Source organism: Taeniopygia guttata, chromosome 2 (genome assembly GCF_048771995.1).
Source record: "Taeniopygia guttata chromosome 2, bTaeGut7.mat, whole genome shotgun sequence".
Classification (NCBI taxonomy): Eukaryota; Metazoa; Chordata; class Aves; order Passeriformes; family Estrildidae; genus Taeniopygia; species Taeniopygia guttata.
The window spans coordinates 38,724,544-38,740,858 of NC_133026.1; the positions used below are offsets into that span (position 1 = coordinate 38,724,544).

At 41.9% G+C, this 16,315-nt stretch overlaps 1 protein-coding gene across 7 annotated transcripts in view; it reads left to right on the plus strand.

Moving 5' to 3' along the window:
• The first annotated feature begins 3,770 nt into the window (after nucleotides 1–3,770).
• RARB (retinoic acid receptor beta) overlaps nucleotides 3,771–16,315 on the plus strand; it is a 319,701-nt gene continuing 307,156 nt past the window's right edge. For 2 of the 7 annotated variants that reach the window (XM_072925727.1, XM_030266967.4), the window contains exons 1-2: nucleotides 3,771–3,894; nucleotides 12,488–12,583. The gene's annotated coding sequence lies outside the window, so the exon portion shown is untranslated. Of the gene's footprint in view, nucleotides 3,895–4,771; nucleotides 4,791–12,487; nucleotides 12,584–16,315 lie in introns of those variants that run through there. The other 5 variants (XM_072925731.1, XM_030266970.2, XM_030266968.2 and 2 more) reach the window with 4 other exon arrangements.

Sequence of the window (16,315 nt, forward strand, 5' to 3'; positions counted from 1 at the left end):
GATCCTGTAGGATATTTTTTCCTCCCTTCAGTAAAGGAAGCTTTTCGTTAAGGAAAGCAATTTTAGATTCTGGGTCTCAAGTATTTTGCAGTTTTATATGAGCTGATGTCTCTAGACTGTATCAAAACATGTATCTGGGAGGCTCTTTATGTCAGCTTGTTTTAATAGTTGCTGATGGTGACCCTAGTGGATCCTTATGCACAGGCAATTCTCTTTCAGATAGACATCGTTGCCTCCATATAGCCAACAAATATTTTCCAGCTCAGGATCCAACTGGGAATCAGAATCTCTCACCAAACTTCTTAAGGCCATGGCAAGTAATAACTCAGAGCTGAAACTCCTCTAGTTTTTCACTCAATTAATTAACAGTCTCTCCAAGCATGTGTCTATATGTGAGGCTGGCAATTAACAGCTGCTACTTTTAATAAGACTCTAATTTCTGCTTTCACATTTGTAAATATACAAATACATCTGCTGTAGTCTTATCCATCATGCTATTGACCTTCTCCAACAGATTGTGAAATTCTCTGTGTTAAACTGTTGTTTGACCTTCTTTTCATGAAGGATTTGCTCATTTTTTGTAGTTTCCTCTTTACTTCTGAATTAGTATTCGGTACAGAAGTTGTTATGGGATCTCCTGAGCAAAAATTAGGGAAATTGATGATAGACTCCTTAATGTACAAAAGTACAAATTTTCCTTCCTATAGTATAAATTCCACTTCCTACAGAGGTTTTCAAAGCTGCATCTGGTCACAGGATTGTCTTTGCTGTCTTGTGAACATTGCTTTGGTCCACAGCATTTTGAAACATTTTATTTTGAGGATTTATTCTTTTTTTTTTTTTTTTTTAACCCTGTGTGGCTTTTCTAAAAATAATTCTAAGCCATAGACCTGGGAATTGGCAAATAGTAGGAAAAAAATGTTAAATAGAATTTGACCATAAAATCCACTTTGAACACTCTCCCCGCTCTCTATTTTCTTATTTCTTTACAGTCTCAAGGAAGAGTCTGACTGATCTGTCATGAACTGTAGGGAAAACAGGAGAATCTTGAATAGAACTTATATAAAGTATTCAATTCCATCGTATGACAACTTAAGAGGCATAGTCATTTCACTTGAAGATGGGAGACAGGTATGAAAGGATTATCCAGAGCTCTTTCGAAGATTTAAGAAAGGCTGCCCTACTTAACAGGATAGTTAGCTTTTCTGCTGCTTGAACGCGGGGGATACAAAAGAAAAAGTACCCGAGAAAGCCTTAGGAAGCAAGGAATTATGAGGAGTTCCAGTGGAGAGCAGCTAAGAAATCAATCAAGTACTCCAGAAGTTCCTCCAAGCTATGAGAAGAAGGAAACTTCTGAGGAAGACGACCAAGGACATAATGTTAAATATCTGACAGAAGCCCAAATGACAGCAACATTGACTTCAGACTCTCCTGATCTGTCTATCTGACTTCTTGATGGAAGGGAGAAAATCAGGAGTGCTTTCTCTGGGAGCACTAGGGAAAGAGTTATACATGGAGGTACTGAATTAAGCACTGCTGCCATACTTGCCTGACCAGTACTTACCAGCAGAGTTGCTACAACTCCTATCTGCCCACAGCACGGGACAGACCAAATCACTGTGCCATGCCAGGGCGATGGTGGTCACCTCACAGCATTCCTGCTACCATCTCTCTGCCGTTTGGGCTTGCATGACCTCTGCCTCCAGATCTTGATCTCCTTCCTTAGTCCCAAGTGACCACCAGGCAAAAAGGTCTCCCGGGATTCCCTAGGACTACTGTGCAGGGTGAATGCTGAATCCCAAGCTGCCGTGTGATTAATGGAAGGGCTGACCTCCTGACCTGCAGAAAGGCTTTTAGGAGAGGGTGGCCCGCAGAAGGCAGCATAGATGGCCCAGCTTTGTCAAAGGCTCTGTACCCCAGGACTGAAATAAGCCATGTGGGAAAGGTGGCCCTAGGCATTTTAAATAAGGCAGGCGAACAGTACTGAAGCTTTGAAACTGATTAAGCAAGTAGAATCCAGAGCTGAGTCACTCTGTATTTGTCTCTCCGTGTGCATGTGTACATATATAGATACATATTTTTGTAAGCATGTGCGTGTGTTTGAGTGAGGATATGAAAAAAAGAGGCATTCAGTTCCAAAAGCCACTGCAATAACGAATGGCAAGCTGAAGCTGTCACATCATATGAAACAGATCCAGGGAACACGTGAAGACACAGTCTCAGATATTTTAAAACTTCTCTTCAGTGTTTTGCTCACATTTGGTAGCATTTAAATCTGATATCCTTTATGTTTTTTTTTCTTCCTGGAACCAACTTTACCCTTTTGAAGCAATGTTTGATGAAAATGCAAAAATTCTTGGCTTGCAAAAGATTTTTTTTAAACTCCCAGAGTCATATCATGCAGATTCATGCAGTGAAAAGAACCCGTTGATGTTCTTATGAATAAAAGAAGGATTAGGAAGATTAAAACGCACACCACCAGACTCGTTGAGAACAGGCTCAAGTATGTGATATAGCCTTCTGCACATCTTTGCCTTGAGGATCACAGCTGAAACTGTTCTTGTCTTTGCTTTTGGGTACTTCAGAGAGATGCCGGGTCTGGATCCCCCATATTGAGCTTTTCATAAAAGCTGCTGTAAAAAGGGCATTGCAAAGAGAATGCTGCTGAGTGAATGATCAAATTTTATTTTATTTATTTATTTTTGTTATTACAGCCAGATGTTGCCTCAGGAAGTTGAAACAAGGAGTCAGGAACTGACAGTTTAATAATTAAATTGGGAAAGTTGGCAGGTCTCCTGCTACTTCCTCTAATACAGAGCATCTTTGAATGAAAGTGTGCAGTATCCCAGTGGCACTCCTTCCGAACCGGCTCATCCATTACTGGGTAATGATTTTCCGTCGAGGTAACAGCAATGCACAGGGCCTATTACACCAGCTACATAAAGTTAAAAAGACATTATGACTAAAGCTTTCACTGTGGCTTTTACCAACATTTCTACACAAGAGTGCCTAACGCTGACATGTGTTTATTAACACTTAATAATGTTTACGTAATTCTTCCTTGCGCTCATTACAGCTGTCAAAAATCTGAATAGAGGGTGTTTTTGTCTTGAAGACTTTACAATCTCTAAACTGAGATGAACAGCAGCTGAGAGGATGCTGAAAGCCCAGTCAGTTCCTGTATTGCTGGGACGGAAGGCTTGGAGCCCGTTGCCCACCTGAGCATCATCACACCTTTTCTCCCTCTTTCAGGATTTCTCCCCTGGCAGGAATTCTTAACATTTCTCACTGCATGCTCTCCTCCCTGTCGGACCCACACACCTGCAAAAGGCTCGGGGAGACACTGCAGCCGTCAAGGCAAGAAGAGGCACATGGGCAGCGAAGGCGCTACCAAAGTGGGAGTCTGATGGAAGAATAACTGTATCCAGAGGCTGCGGGCAGAGCAGTCAAAGCGCAGAGCACTCGAGAGGTGAGAGGTGGCGGGAAAGGGTAAGCCCATCCCGTGCCCCGGTCCCCTTCGCTGGGCGGAAAGAGGGACGGGCGTACGACTGCTCCGGCCGGGGGGCTCGCGCTCGATGCGGGAAGCGCCTGACAGCGACCGGAGGCGAGGGGGGCTCGCCCTGGGGTGCCCTGTCCCGGCCCTCCCCGCGGGACTGGCGGGCGGGAAGCGCGCCGGAGCGATCCCGCTGTCCCGCCGCCTGTCCCGCTCCCGCCTCCCGGCCCGCGCGGGCGGGAAGCGCCCCGCGCCCCCCGGGCCCCGCGCGCGGCAAGGGGGCGCGCGAGCCCCCGCGGCCCCGCCAGGGGGCGGGGCGGGGCGGGGCGGGGGGTCCGGGGCTGCCGCCGCCGCTGTCGGCGGCACTGGCGGGGCGGCGGCGGGAGCGGGAGGCTGCCGAGGTAAAGCGGGGCTGCCGGCGGCTGGCGGGGGGGGGGGGGGGGGGGGGGGGTCGGTGTCGGTTCCTCGCCTCCCGCGCCGCGTCCGGCGTGGGGAGAGACGGGGAGGGGAGGAGCGGGGAGCGGGGCGCGCTGCCGGCTGTGCCCTCGCGGTCCCGGCTGGCGCGGCGCTCCCCCCGCGCCGCCTTCCGCGCGTGTCCGCGCCCCCCGCGGGCCCGCGCTGCCCCCGCTGCCCCCGCACCGACTCGGAGCGGGTCAGCGCGGGGCACCGGCGCGTCCTCCCGCTGCCCGGCGGGGCGCGGGGCGGCGCGGGCGCTATTTTGGGCTGCAGCCCGTGAGAGCGGTGATGTGGCGGCAGCGCCCGGGCGCTCCGTGCCTTCTCCTGCGCAGACAAAAGCGCGCCCGAGCCGCGTCGGGGGCTGGTTGGGAAGCATGGAGCGCCGGGCTGTGCTCGGGACCCTGTCAGCCCGGTACCCTCTCCGCCGCTGCGGCTGCTCTCCTGCTGGGCGGCGTTGGCCCGAATGAACGGCTGTTTTGGCGGAATATTAAAAAAATAAAAAAAAACTTAATGGTTACAGATGTGGTTAAAACAGGGCAATGGGTCTCGGCAGCGCTTGCTGCGCAGAGTGGCTCGGTGGGCGAGCGCAGAGCCCCAGCGATGTGCGAGTGAGATTCCTGCGCAGGGAGAGGCGCGGTGCCCGTCCTCCAGCCGGCTGCGCGCTGCACCTCCCGCTAGTTCCGTGCCCCGGTAACTCGGGCAGCGGCCGGGCAGGCGTGCAGGGCGGCTCTCCTGCGCTTTTTGGGAGTGAAAGTTCAGTTTTGCGGCTCCTCTCCTCGCCGGAGAGGACGAGATTGTTGGGACGCGGTGGCTGTGCGGCTGGAGCAGGGATTACTTCTGGGTGAGTGAGGCTGGCGGTGTGGGGCTCTGCTGGGTCCCTTCTGCTGCCTGCCAGGGTGATCCATGGCTAGCAAATACAGAAGGCTCGGCAGTTGTGTGTGCGTGTCACAGGCGTTGATGCAAGAAGGCAATAGGGATGCTCTTTATGCGTTTCTGCTTTTCTAGTGGCACGCTGTTTCTAGTGGCACATAGTGTCACTATGTAGAATGACAGTTTGGTCCTTCAAATCTGTGGCAGAATTTTGCTGTTTTGGAAAGTGTTGATATTTTGCCTTTGGCTGAGACGTGCTTTTAATAGTATTTAAGCAAGCTGTGTGTAACAAAATATGAAGGGCTCAATTATACTGGTAATAAATGCAGTCTAACTTTATTCCTTGAAGAGAAAGGGAAACAATAACATGGATTCTGAAAACAAAGTAGTTAATGGAGCAACACAAAATATTATTGTCCAAGGACTGTGCTAGATCCAAAAGATGCCCACCAGGACAGTAAAGCAAGGAAAGGAAACACGCTGAGACTGCTCTTCGTCTCTTTCTCTTGGAAGAGTTCTCATGAGGAAGTTTAACAAGCATAGGTTAATTATATATGATGCTAAGGCTGACTGAAGGAATTGGATGCCTAGTGCAAAAGCCTGTGCATGTGGGAGAAGCTGATTTAAGGTAAAGTGGTGTCAATGTAAATTTAGATCAGTTGTGTCATTGTGGTAGAAGTTGCTATGTGGACATCACTTGTTTGTAGTTCTGGTTATGTCATTTGGGAAGAGTTGGAAGCAAAATTGAACAAAAAACCATTGCTCTTAAAATAAGAGCATCAGGAGTTAGCGTGTGCTTTGTTTTTTAACCAAGAAGGTTGGTTTTAATTTAAAATATTAATAAAACTATTCCTTTATGAATCAAGCTCTGGGTAAGAGCTTGTTGTGTCAGCATCTGTCTGTATCTGTTCCAATGATCAGAGAAGGTTGATCCTCAGCTTTTGATGTGGGTCAGCTTCCAGTAAAATATACTTTGCTAGATGAAAGATTGCAGGATTTTCCTTGTATAGTAGTGTCACGGTGCTAAGTGTAAGTAATTAGAGTGCCTCAACCTGGGTTGTCATTATGTTGTGACTAAGTGTGCTTGTGAAGAATCCAAAGTGCTCCACCGAAGACGGTTGCACTTTGGGGTACTTTGCATCTCTTTTGCACCTTCTTGCAGAGGTTTCAGTCCTCTTGCATTTTCAGGCTAATTCACTCTGATAGCATTATGTGTCTCTGTTACTCATGAAAATTGTGTTCTCTTTAGGTAGAAAGAGTGGCACAACCAATGATTGCTCTTTCATTTTCTGTTGAGGTAATTTTGTCTATGTCAGTAGTAAAAGGGATTTATTGATAGTGTTTGTTTTGGGGGGTAGTGGGTCTCTAGTGTGGGTGAGGTGTAGAAGGCTCAGCGTTCGCACATATCCCCATTTCTGTAGAAATAAATGAGTTATTACAGCAAATTCCTAACTATGTCTGTAGGTGTTTACAGTAGGAGTTTGAGCCAGGTGTGCCTGAAAGGGATCATCCATTTTCACACTTCTGTCAATATGGATATGGTGGGTAGGTAGCATAAACTAAGTTCCTCTTGACTTCTGTGCATTTACACATATAAAATCAGAGTTGCAAGCAGGTTCAACCTGATCTGTGCTAATACTGGTGTTTCACGCAAGAAGTACAGGTATTTTCAAGACAGAGATTAGTTTTCCATTACTTTGTACCCCACGTGGGATTCTCCTAGTAGGTGATACAAGCAATGATTAAAAAAGCTGCCATTCCTCAGTGGGATGCAATACAAAGTCGAGCCATTGTCATCCAGCTGTTATGAGCAGTTACAGAGTGCTTTTTTTTGAGGTGAAAGTTTTTCTAACACTTCTCAGCTAGCAGTTATTTTATGCACGAGGCTTTAATATCTTGCCTGGTTTAATAACCTGTTGTTTCAATAATATTTTGTGGCATTGAATTCTGTAAGTTATCTGCATTAAATCTGTTGTCTTTCAATATCATTGACTTTCTCTTGTTCATGTGTTAGGAGGAGACAGTAGCTATTGAAATTCCCTAAAACAGCTTAGCTGATCTTAATTATAATAATGGAGTCTACTGTGCTGGATATTGCAAGTGCAAACTATTGTTACAGCTTAGGCAAGATACTGGGGAGAATAAGGGCCAATATTTTCCTATTTGTATGTTGTGTTCTAATTAAATATTCAATATTATAGGTGATGGCCTTTGACTCCCAAGACACTGATGAAATGTCAGTTAAATCATATTTCCCCTCCCACAAAGCAATGTGCAGTATTCTGTTTGCTACAGTACTGGGAAATCTTTAAGACTGGAAGAGTCATTGAACTTCTCATTTTCTGTAATCTATAGTTTAGCTTTTATTCAAGGTAGATAGATTGGTGAATGCTGAACATACAGGAAGTACAAACATAAGGAAACAGAATAAGGTCCATTGTGGAAAAGCCAAATGAAATGCTGGAAATATAGAAAATTTGTAGAATAGACATTTACCCATAAGAAATGTGGTTTTTTCTTATTTTTAAGACCTACTCATATTAGTGAAAGTAAAAAGAACTTAATTTTACGAAATATTAGTTAGTTGAAGTTATACTTTGTAGGGTTTGGATTTACTTGCTACACCAGCTGAACATTTCTCTACTGTTCACCTCTTTGTTTTAGCCTCACACAGCGAGCTTATTATTGTTAGTTTTGGTTACAGCCATATATATTTTTGTAGCACTTTATAGCAAGTCTATAGGGCAATAGACTCTACCATATCTCACGTTTAATTTATAACTTTATTTTTCAGCAATTATAGTTAGTCTGCTGCTCAGATCACAATTAAAATTATTTAAGTATATTAAAATACACCAATATTACTGAAATGGTGGAATGCATATGAGCTCATTCAGTTTTTCTTTTCACTGGATTTTTTGGAGTTATTTTTAGTTTTAATACAGAGTGCAAGTGTTGTTAATTAGCATGGCACTCTGGAGGTGGTCTCTACATCATGGGGAGGACTGGATGAAGTGGGGGAGAAAAACCCCAACCCGGAGATGTAAAAGTGCCAGTTGTGGAGGCATTAAAAAGCTTTGCACTTTGTTCTTTTTGTTAGACAAGTGATGGCAAAACCTTTCCCAGTCATGTGTAAAACTTCAGAGCTGAGTTGAGTCTTGTGCCAATGTGTTACTTCTCATGCAGTGCTACCACTTGTCCCCTGTGTCTAGTGGGAGGAGGGCACCTGGGGCTGGGTGCTCATGCTGGTGCAGAGTTGCAGCAGGCTCACTGTTGGGGTGCCATTACCATGCGACAGCTCTGGTGTCTTTGCCATGGCTTTTTCCATGGATGCAGAATATTGCAGCCACTGGTGTTTGTTCTTAAATTGCTGAAGGTTGTGTGTAGCATGGGCCATGTGTGTAATATGCAATTCTGCCAACAGTATGCACAAATGAATATACAGGTGTGTTTGTCTGTAGAAATAGTTCCATGACTATTTTTCAGTGTTAATACATGTTGTGTTCTTGGGTGGAACTGCTGCGTCTGCCAAGGGTACAGGTTTTGAACTTGAACAGATTTTCATCTTAAGATCTGGGGCTGCTGATTGTTGGAGCATTTGGCAGTCATGATTCCAGAGGTTTTAGGGCTTATCTAGGCAGATATGAAGAGCTTCTCCCTGTGGCAGTAATATGTAGCAAAGTAATAGAAGAGAAGTTCTAAATAAATGATAAATAAAATCTTTATTAAACCCGTTCTTGCATATGAGGAACATTTTATGAAGTTATACAGAAAGCTGACTTTCTTGGGTCTCTGAATGAAATCTGATTAGTGCCCTGTGAGGACAGGCTTTGTGCATGCTCTCAGTAGCTCAATGAGGGTAACAGATCATCATTTTCTTACATATCCTTCTTGTATCTGTTTTGACCTCTGTCTGGATTCTCTGCAAATGCTTTAGAATTAACATGGTCAAGTGAGGGGTGGGTACTGCTCATTTCATCAAAGTAATGCAGTGCGTCCTTATCTCGAAATAAAGATTAGGAACTGTTTTTCTTTGAGAGGGTGTTCTAACCCATACAATTGGCATGTGCAAATATTTTAGTAAGTTAAGTACTAAGTTTAGTAAGTTAAGTACAGTACTATTTGGAAATATTTATGAAAATTGTAAAAGTAATTAATAAAAAGCCTGCTCTTTAAAGCAGGAACTTCTATCTAGAGTTCAAAGAAAAGTCAAAGGAAGTTACACATCACATGTCTTTTATTTTTCTGGGGTCAGCTGCAGGAAGCTGTATAGCTGCATTCTAAACCACATTAAACTTCTTCTAAATGTTGATTTTTTTTTATTTGCACTCTTAATAAAGTGCTGTTCCAGAGTGTTAGGTGATCTGAGATGCCACTCAGTGCATCATCTTGTCAAATCCTTTATGCTTGCTGCTTCTCTGAGGCTGTCCTCAGAACTTTCTTTGGGCTTAGAAGGTAAGGTACCAATGATCCTACCTGTGTCAAGGGACCTGTAAAGTAATGTGTATGATCCAGGTGAGGCATGTGAAAGGCTTTGTAACATTTTCATAAATAATTTAAAGAGTTTTAATCTGGAGCAGCCACCTTGTTTCAGTTGGTGTCTGGAGTACATGGCATACAGAGAGATGCTGAGGGATCTGGGTTTGCCCAGCCTGGAGGTTAGAAGATGAAGGTGAATTGTTGCCTTCCATTTCCTAATAGGCTGTTTTGGAGTAGAGAACAGTGCTTTTCTCTGAGGTGTATGGTTCAAGGGTGAGGTGCAGTTGTCACATATAGAAATGGAGCAATTTTGACTGGGTATAAGGAAAAACAATTGGCAATGAGAATGGTTAAACTCTGACCTGAGGTCTGTGGAGATAGTGAGATTTGACCTTGGAGATTTAGAAACACGATTGGACAAGACTCTGAACAACTTGTTCTAACTTTGAGATCAGCACTGCTTTGACTGGGAATTGGAGGACGTGGCCTCTAGAGGTCCTTTTCAGCCTAAATTATTCTGTGAGAAAATTTCCATATAGAGAAAATAAGTATTGTAAAAGTTATTCTAAATAGTCTTTTAAATTATATTCTTAGGACAAAAGAGCTGTTTGTGGGATCAGAGGAGCCCTTTGTGTAGTACTCGTGGCCAAGATAATTTTGAATAAAAACGGATAAAGAGCACATGCAAAGGAACAAGACTAAACTATGGGGCAAAGTGCTGCTGATGCCCCTTGACTAGTCACAATTTTGCTGCTGTGTGTTGAGAATAGCTCAGACAAATAAATGTGACACAGCTCAAGTTGTAGTCTTTGCTGGATTTGGCTGTGGGTACTGCAGGTGAGTTCTTCACAAGTCTGGGAAGGTATTTAGCATACTAAATTTGATGACTCTTATACTTTCATAGAAAATGTTGGGTTGTTTTTTTTTTTTTTTTTTTTTTTTCCCTGACAGAATGGCTACTGAAACTATCTAACATTGATTGTACATATGTACTTTGCACCTGATGTGATGAGACTACTCTCTGTTGATGGAGTTGCTCACTGTTGTTAGTTGTGGCATCACGTTTGATTGTTTTTTGAGTAATTTCTCAGAACTAACTTGGTGCAAAGGTGGGCGAAATACCAGCACTACTTGTCTTGGACGTTTGTGTGAGGTCTTAGTGATGCCACCAGAAATCCCCATAGATTTGGCCTTCAGATTCCAATTTGTCCTTGAGTTAGTGATGACCAAAGAATCTGTGTTACATGAATTGTAATAATGCCAGTGTTATTCATTCAAAAGGTATCTAACTGAAATGACATGAACTTTATATATTGATGTCTATATGTTCAAAGTGGAAAATTCTGTTGTGGAGAACAAGCTGTATTTGTTATCCTGTACCTATGTGTGGGACATAAGTATGTGTGCACACATGATATATTCCTCCCTTTTTCTCCACGAATAAGCAACAGTAACTCCCCTGCTCTTTCCCCAGACAGATATGTTTGGGGTATTTTTGCAATTGACATTGAATGTGTTTTACCAGTACTTGAGTTAGATATGCTAGCTGTGGCTCAGGCTTAAGACTCCTGTTCAGCTTTTTGGAAAAACTGTCAGAGACAATCTATGACTAATCAGCAGCAGTGTGAGTAGATGTTATCAATCTAGGCTGCTGTATTTCCTCTGGAGGCCAGATTGAGAGCAGCCTTTCTGCAGAGGTACAGGGGCTTGTACAAAAGCTTGAATGATTGCTGTCAGTGCTCCGTAGGATGTACAGACTTCAGTGGTTTTCTCTCCAGGGGCTGCCTACCTGTGCAGGCCATAGGATGGCAACTGAGGAGGCACATTAAGGAAAGCAAGCTGTTGCTCAAAGGAGTATCAGTCAGGAAATATGCTATCTTGTGCTATCTTGTACTCCCTGGAGGGAAGGGAAACTGCAGCTCTTTGCTCTGTCCCTTACCTTCCTTGTGCTTTTGTCTTTAATATTCTTAACTGCGTATCTTTTATTATTTTTTTTAGCATTGAGTTTCAAACTTTTTGGCTCTAAGTCAGATTTCCAAAAGGACCTGACAAGGACTTAATCAAGAAATATTAGCATTGAATCCCTTTTACCTGCTCTGTTTATTTAAATCATACTCAGAATGTGTTTTCCTGTATTGTACACAGATTAAAGGAAAAGATGATTCCTTTAATTTTCAAATGAAAGATGAAATGCATGTCTTGTTGAGGAAGCATAAGAAAAAGGTCAAATATCAGTAGATTCAGATGAGAGATCTGGGATCAGCTCTGTTGATTCTAACAATATTGTGTTACGGAAACAAAATATATACAAATCAGGCTGGATTTTTGGTTGCGTTTTACAATTAATTTTAACAACTTTAAGTGTGTATCTTTAATTTTGAATATTTCCTTATTTGGGAAGCCAGTAGAGAAATGTTTTCAGTCTAATATTTTAAGTACTAAGGCCTAGACAGACAGAGCACTTTGTTAGTTCAACACTCATTGTTTTGTACTGCTGCTGATATAGAGGGGAAAAAAATGTCTTTTGTGGCTGCACTTTCTTCGCTCTGGTAGCATTTGAGACCAGGAAATTCTCTGCTGAAGATGAAGGACAATGCGGAGCAATTCCTTTTCCATTTCTCTTTCTTTTCCCCTTTTGACTATGGTCTCGTCCTGCTTTTCTTGTTGGGCAGGAATGGTTTGAGAGAAACAATGCTCAGCTGAATCAAAAGGATTTTCAGAGGTCCTGCTGAAATCGCATTTCCCTTTTTTAAAAAGAGGGTAGAATATTCTTGTGTTGATGGTTCAGCTGCAAAGGTGTTCCAGCTTTTTCCAAAGTTGAGTAAACTGGGAGAAGTTGATTAAATATGCTTGGTGTTAATGTTAACATGGTTGACTGCCCCTGGTGCTCACAGGGAATTTTGGTAGGGACAACTATTTCTTCCTTGAGATGGAATTGAGGTCAGTGTTGCAATTGATAGGGGTGGGAAAAGGAAAAAAGGAAGCATGAAACAAACCTTAGACACATTTGGGGGCTTTAGTGAAGCAACACTCTGGTTTTCATTCCTCATTTGTGGATATTGGAGATACTTGTGGATATTAAGATCTTCTCTGATTTTGCTCTGAGTATCGTGGTTCTGGTGATGATTATGTTTGCCTCATTCCTTCAGAACTTCATTTTGTAATGGTTCCTTCCCTATATTCTTCCAGGATATCAAACTGGCTTAGGTCCATGAAGACTGTGCTGGTGTCAAGCTCCTTCTGACTTGCCTCCAGGTCTCAGGAGGAAAGGTACAGTTAACAGGGGTAAGTTAAAATCCACTCACAGAACCCCCTGAAGGAAATGAAGACTTTAATTAGTGCCGTCTCCTTTGCGTGGCAGTCTCTGGTACATTTCTTCCTTCCGAGTTGCTTGGTCCATGACAGCAGGCTATCAGTGACAGAGAAAGGGAAATCCAAAAAGTGGAGTCACTTTGAAACTCTAGTGAAAAGTTAAATGAATAGAGCACTTACAGGGCAAATACCGATGCAGGCTCTGTGTGTCAGGAAAGCACTTTGAAAGTGAAAAGTGCCCCCCGGTTGGTTTGTTCTTCTTTTAACTGATATCTTTGAAAATCTACTTGGAATCACAGTTGAGCTACCGTGATAAAATATGTTTTTGGTAGATAAAGCTGAAATAATATACACATCTAGCAATTGCTAGTGTTGCTGGAAATAGTAAGTGCATCTTGTAACAAACACGAATTCCCATTTCTTGTTCCATCCTAAGGGCAAAGTACCCTTGGTGCAAAGCCCAGGGGACCTATATAGTCATTAACAGATGGAGGGGGACATTAATCTTCTACCCACAAATCTGCCCCAGCACATAAAGCAGGGAGCGTCTGTTGTGAGGAGTGCTTGAGGTTGTATTAAACATGATAGTACAGTTTATAATCACAGTACCAGCCACTATTTCTATTCATTGCTATGTTTTCTTGCTACTCTGTGTCTCTGGATTTCACTTTTTCTATCTATGTACAATAGAGAGTGGCAGTGTTTCTGCTTTTTGAGATTCTGGCAGAATTTTCTTCCAACACTCTTAAAATCTCTCTTTTACTGTAAGCACTTGAGTGTGTTAGGATATACTTTAAGTACTTTTTTGTGCATAGGGAAAATGTATCCTTTTTGTTTGTCATTCAGTCTTTCTCATTTGGCAGTCAGCTGAGAGGCATGGTTAATGAGGTATCTCAGCATCACGTTTTTATGGGAGCATAGTTAGGGTTAGGAGTATGTCCAGTCTCCAAACTGCCTAGTGAGCATTCTGTATTTGGAAACAAATGCCAGCTGGCAGTGGCAAATGCCAGAATAAGCAGTGCATGCTTATTCTGCTCATGGATAGCCAAAACATGCTCCCTGCTGTGTGCTTTTGGCAGCTTTGCACTGGCAATATGTCTCAAATGCCAGTTGCATGTCCTCCTTTCCTCCTCCTAAGTGTATCCCATAAGGCATGATTTAGCCTAAATAAAAATGTGCCTCTGTTACACTTGGTAATGTATGGAAAGAAAGAGACCACTTATTTTTGAAAATCAGAGTATTTCTGAAACACCTGTAGTACATTTCTACAGTGGAAATAAAAATATAATTAATATGTTTTCCGATACGTGGTGGCAAATTTGCCTTACATTTCTGAAGAGCTGATGATTTTTGTGACATCAATTCTTAGGCACACTATGCTGAAAATTTTGTGTAATTTATTCTCAATGAGATCGCTGGTTGGAATTCCAGACCTCAAGTTTAGTTCATATTCTATTTAGTTTTTATTTACATACCAAGAATATTAAGTTTATTTGGAGTTCTAACTACTTATCTGGTCATTGTATTAATTATATTGGTGGTCAAATTAACTGCATTAATTTGAGGTCTGAACATAAACATCACCTCTTACCTTTCTTTTTATTTGTTGAGTTGTTTTAAGTCAGTGGACATCTAAAGTGGTTTATTTTATTGAAAAGATACATTACGTTTAGGCAGGCTGACTTTTACAATTAAGTGTTGCAAATCATAGTATAGTTTGAGTTGAAAGGGACCTTTAAAGGTCCTCTACACCATGTGCTTAGTTGAATTATGTGAAGCAGTTCATGAATTGTGGTGCATTGGATACAAATTCTGAAGAATCTGAAGATAAATAAATTCAATCTACATTTCTTTGTAATTTTTTTCTTCAATGACAGTATAACAAAATGTACAAAAATGTATAGTTTGGCAGAAAGGCAAAACACCGAAGATGTTCAATGCAATATTCACACAATTGTATTTAGAGTTAAGTCAACTGTATTTAGGGTAGAGTAAGCAAGCTGTGCTTAGAACTTGGTTTTAGAAATATCTACATATTTAAGCTTTGTATTGCTTTATCTTCAAGAGGATTGAAGCAGCCTGATACTACTTTCATGTAACTTTCTCCCTCTCTCTGGCAAGAAGAACTCAATTCAGCTTTTTTCAAGAGTTAATCTAAAATAATACAGGTTTCCTTGTAAGTACTTTTTCCCATCCATCAACCAGCTATATCCTGTATATCCAAGGGGCATGGGATCTTTGTCTAGGTACTTGAATGCTTTCATTGTTGTTTGTGCTATAGTGGAGTTGGGAGTCAAATCTTGCTGTGATCTGTGTTGATGAAGCACCGCTGCACATTGGTGAACTGTATTCATGCTCTAAAAAAATCCTTGGGTATGACGTGCAAAAAAGGTATTTTAGAAAGTAGGTTGCAAAATCAAACCCTCAGAAGTTGTGAAATGTCAGATTTATGTTATTTTCTTCTGTGCCTGTAATTGATGCAGGAATATAGATCTTGCAGCTTTAATTTCACCACATCCTAATTGGATAACTCTTACGTTTAAAAAAATGTGTGGCATGGTTGCGGTACTTTGTAAATAGCACAGTACCATTTATGTAGGAGGGAAAAGAGTATTCACAGAAGAATGATTATAGAATTTGGTGCTAAGTTATTATGTACGTGGAGAACATAAGCAGAATTGGTTCAAAAGAATTTAAATTCCATGTCAGCTAAATATATTTGCATTATATAAACTTAATGTGTAACATAACTGTTTTCACTGAAGTTTCTCCATTTATGCTGGTGTTGAATTCTGCCTCTAGTCAAAAAGAACTTTTAGAAAAAGTTCTGCCAACACAGTTTTTTGTCTTGGAACAGATTTGAGGCTTGCCAGCAGTGTTATTTCTTCTGAGTTGCAGGAACAGCTCTAGTTACATGCCAAAATATGGTGTTATTTTTAAACTGAAAAATAAATGAAACCTATGTAGAAATGGAAACTTTGTTGAATGCCAAATTCTGACCACGTCACTCCCATTGGAACCACTAGGACCAATTTTTGCAGTCTGCACTGTCTTTATAGCATTAAGAGTTATTTCATAATGTGGGAAGTACTGGAAGAAATGAGTGTAAGAAAAGCAGGAAATCTGCCAAGGTCCATGTCTTTTTTAAAAAAGTTGTTACAACATACTTGCTGAGATATGTTTTATGCAGATACCAAATTTAAGCAGGTTTCAGTTATGGGCAGCCACCCTCCATTTCAAAAGTGCTATTATGTAGAGAAGAGGCAGATTGAAAATTTTTAATACTTAAATATTTTAAAAATAATCATAATTTAATGATTTTGGCCTCTTTCCCTAATGTAGGAAGTTATCTCCTATGATCTTGGAGACTCTGTCTGTCAAGCTTCTTTCCTTCACATTTTTCTTAATTTTTAAAGTGTTTGTCTGATGACGGAAGCAGAATTTTAAGGTTAGTTTCAGTAAGATAGGGGTTAAAACAGGGGTTGGGAAAGGGAAATAAAGTATTCAAAAAGTGATTGGTTTGCTCCAAGACTATCTTCCTCACATGCTAACCCTGGTAAAAAAGCCCAGGTGTTTTGCCTCCAGCAGTGTGAAAGCACTCAAATCCGTTGAGAGGTTTGAGAGGAGGCTCTAGTGATTTTGGACAGTTGTTGACTTTCAGCTTGTGTGAAAAGGATAAACAGGTCTGTTATCTCACCATTCTGT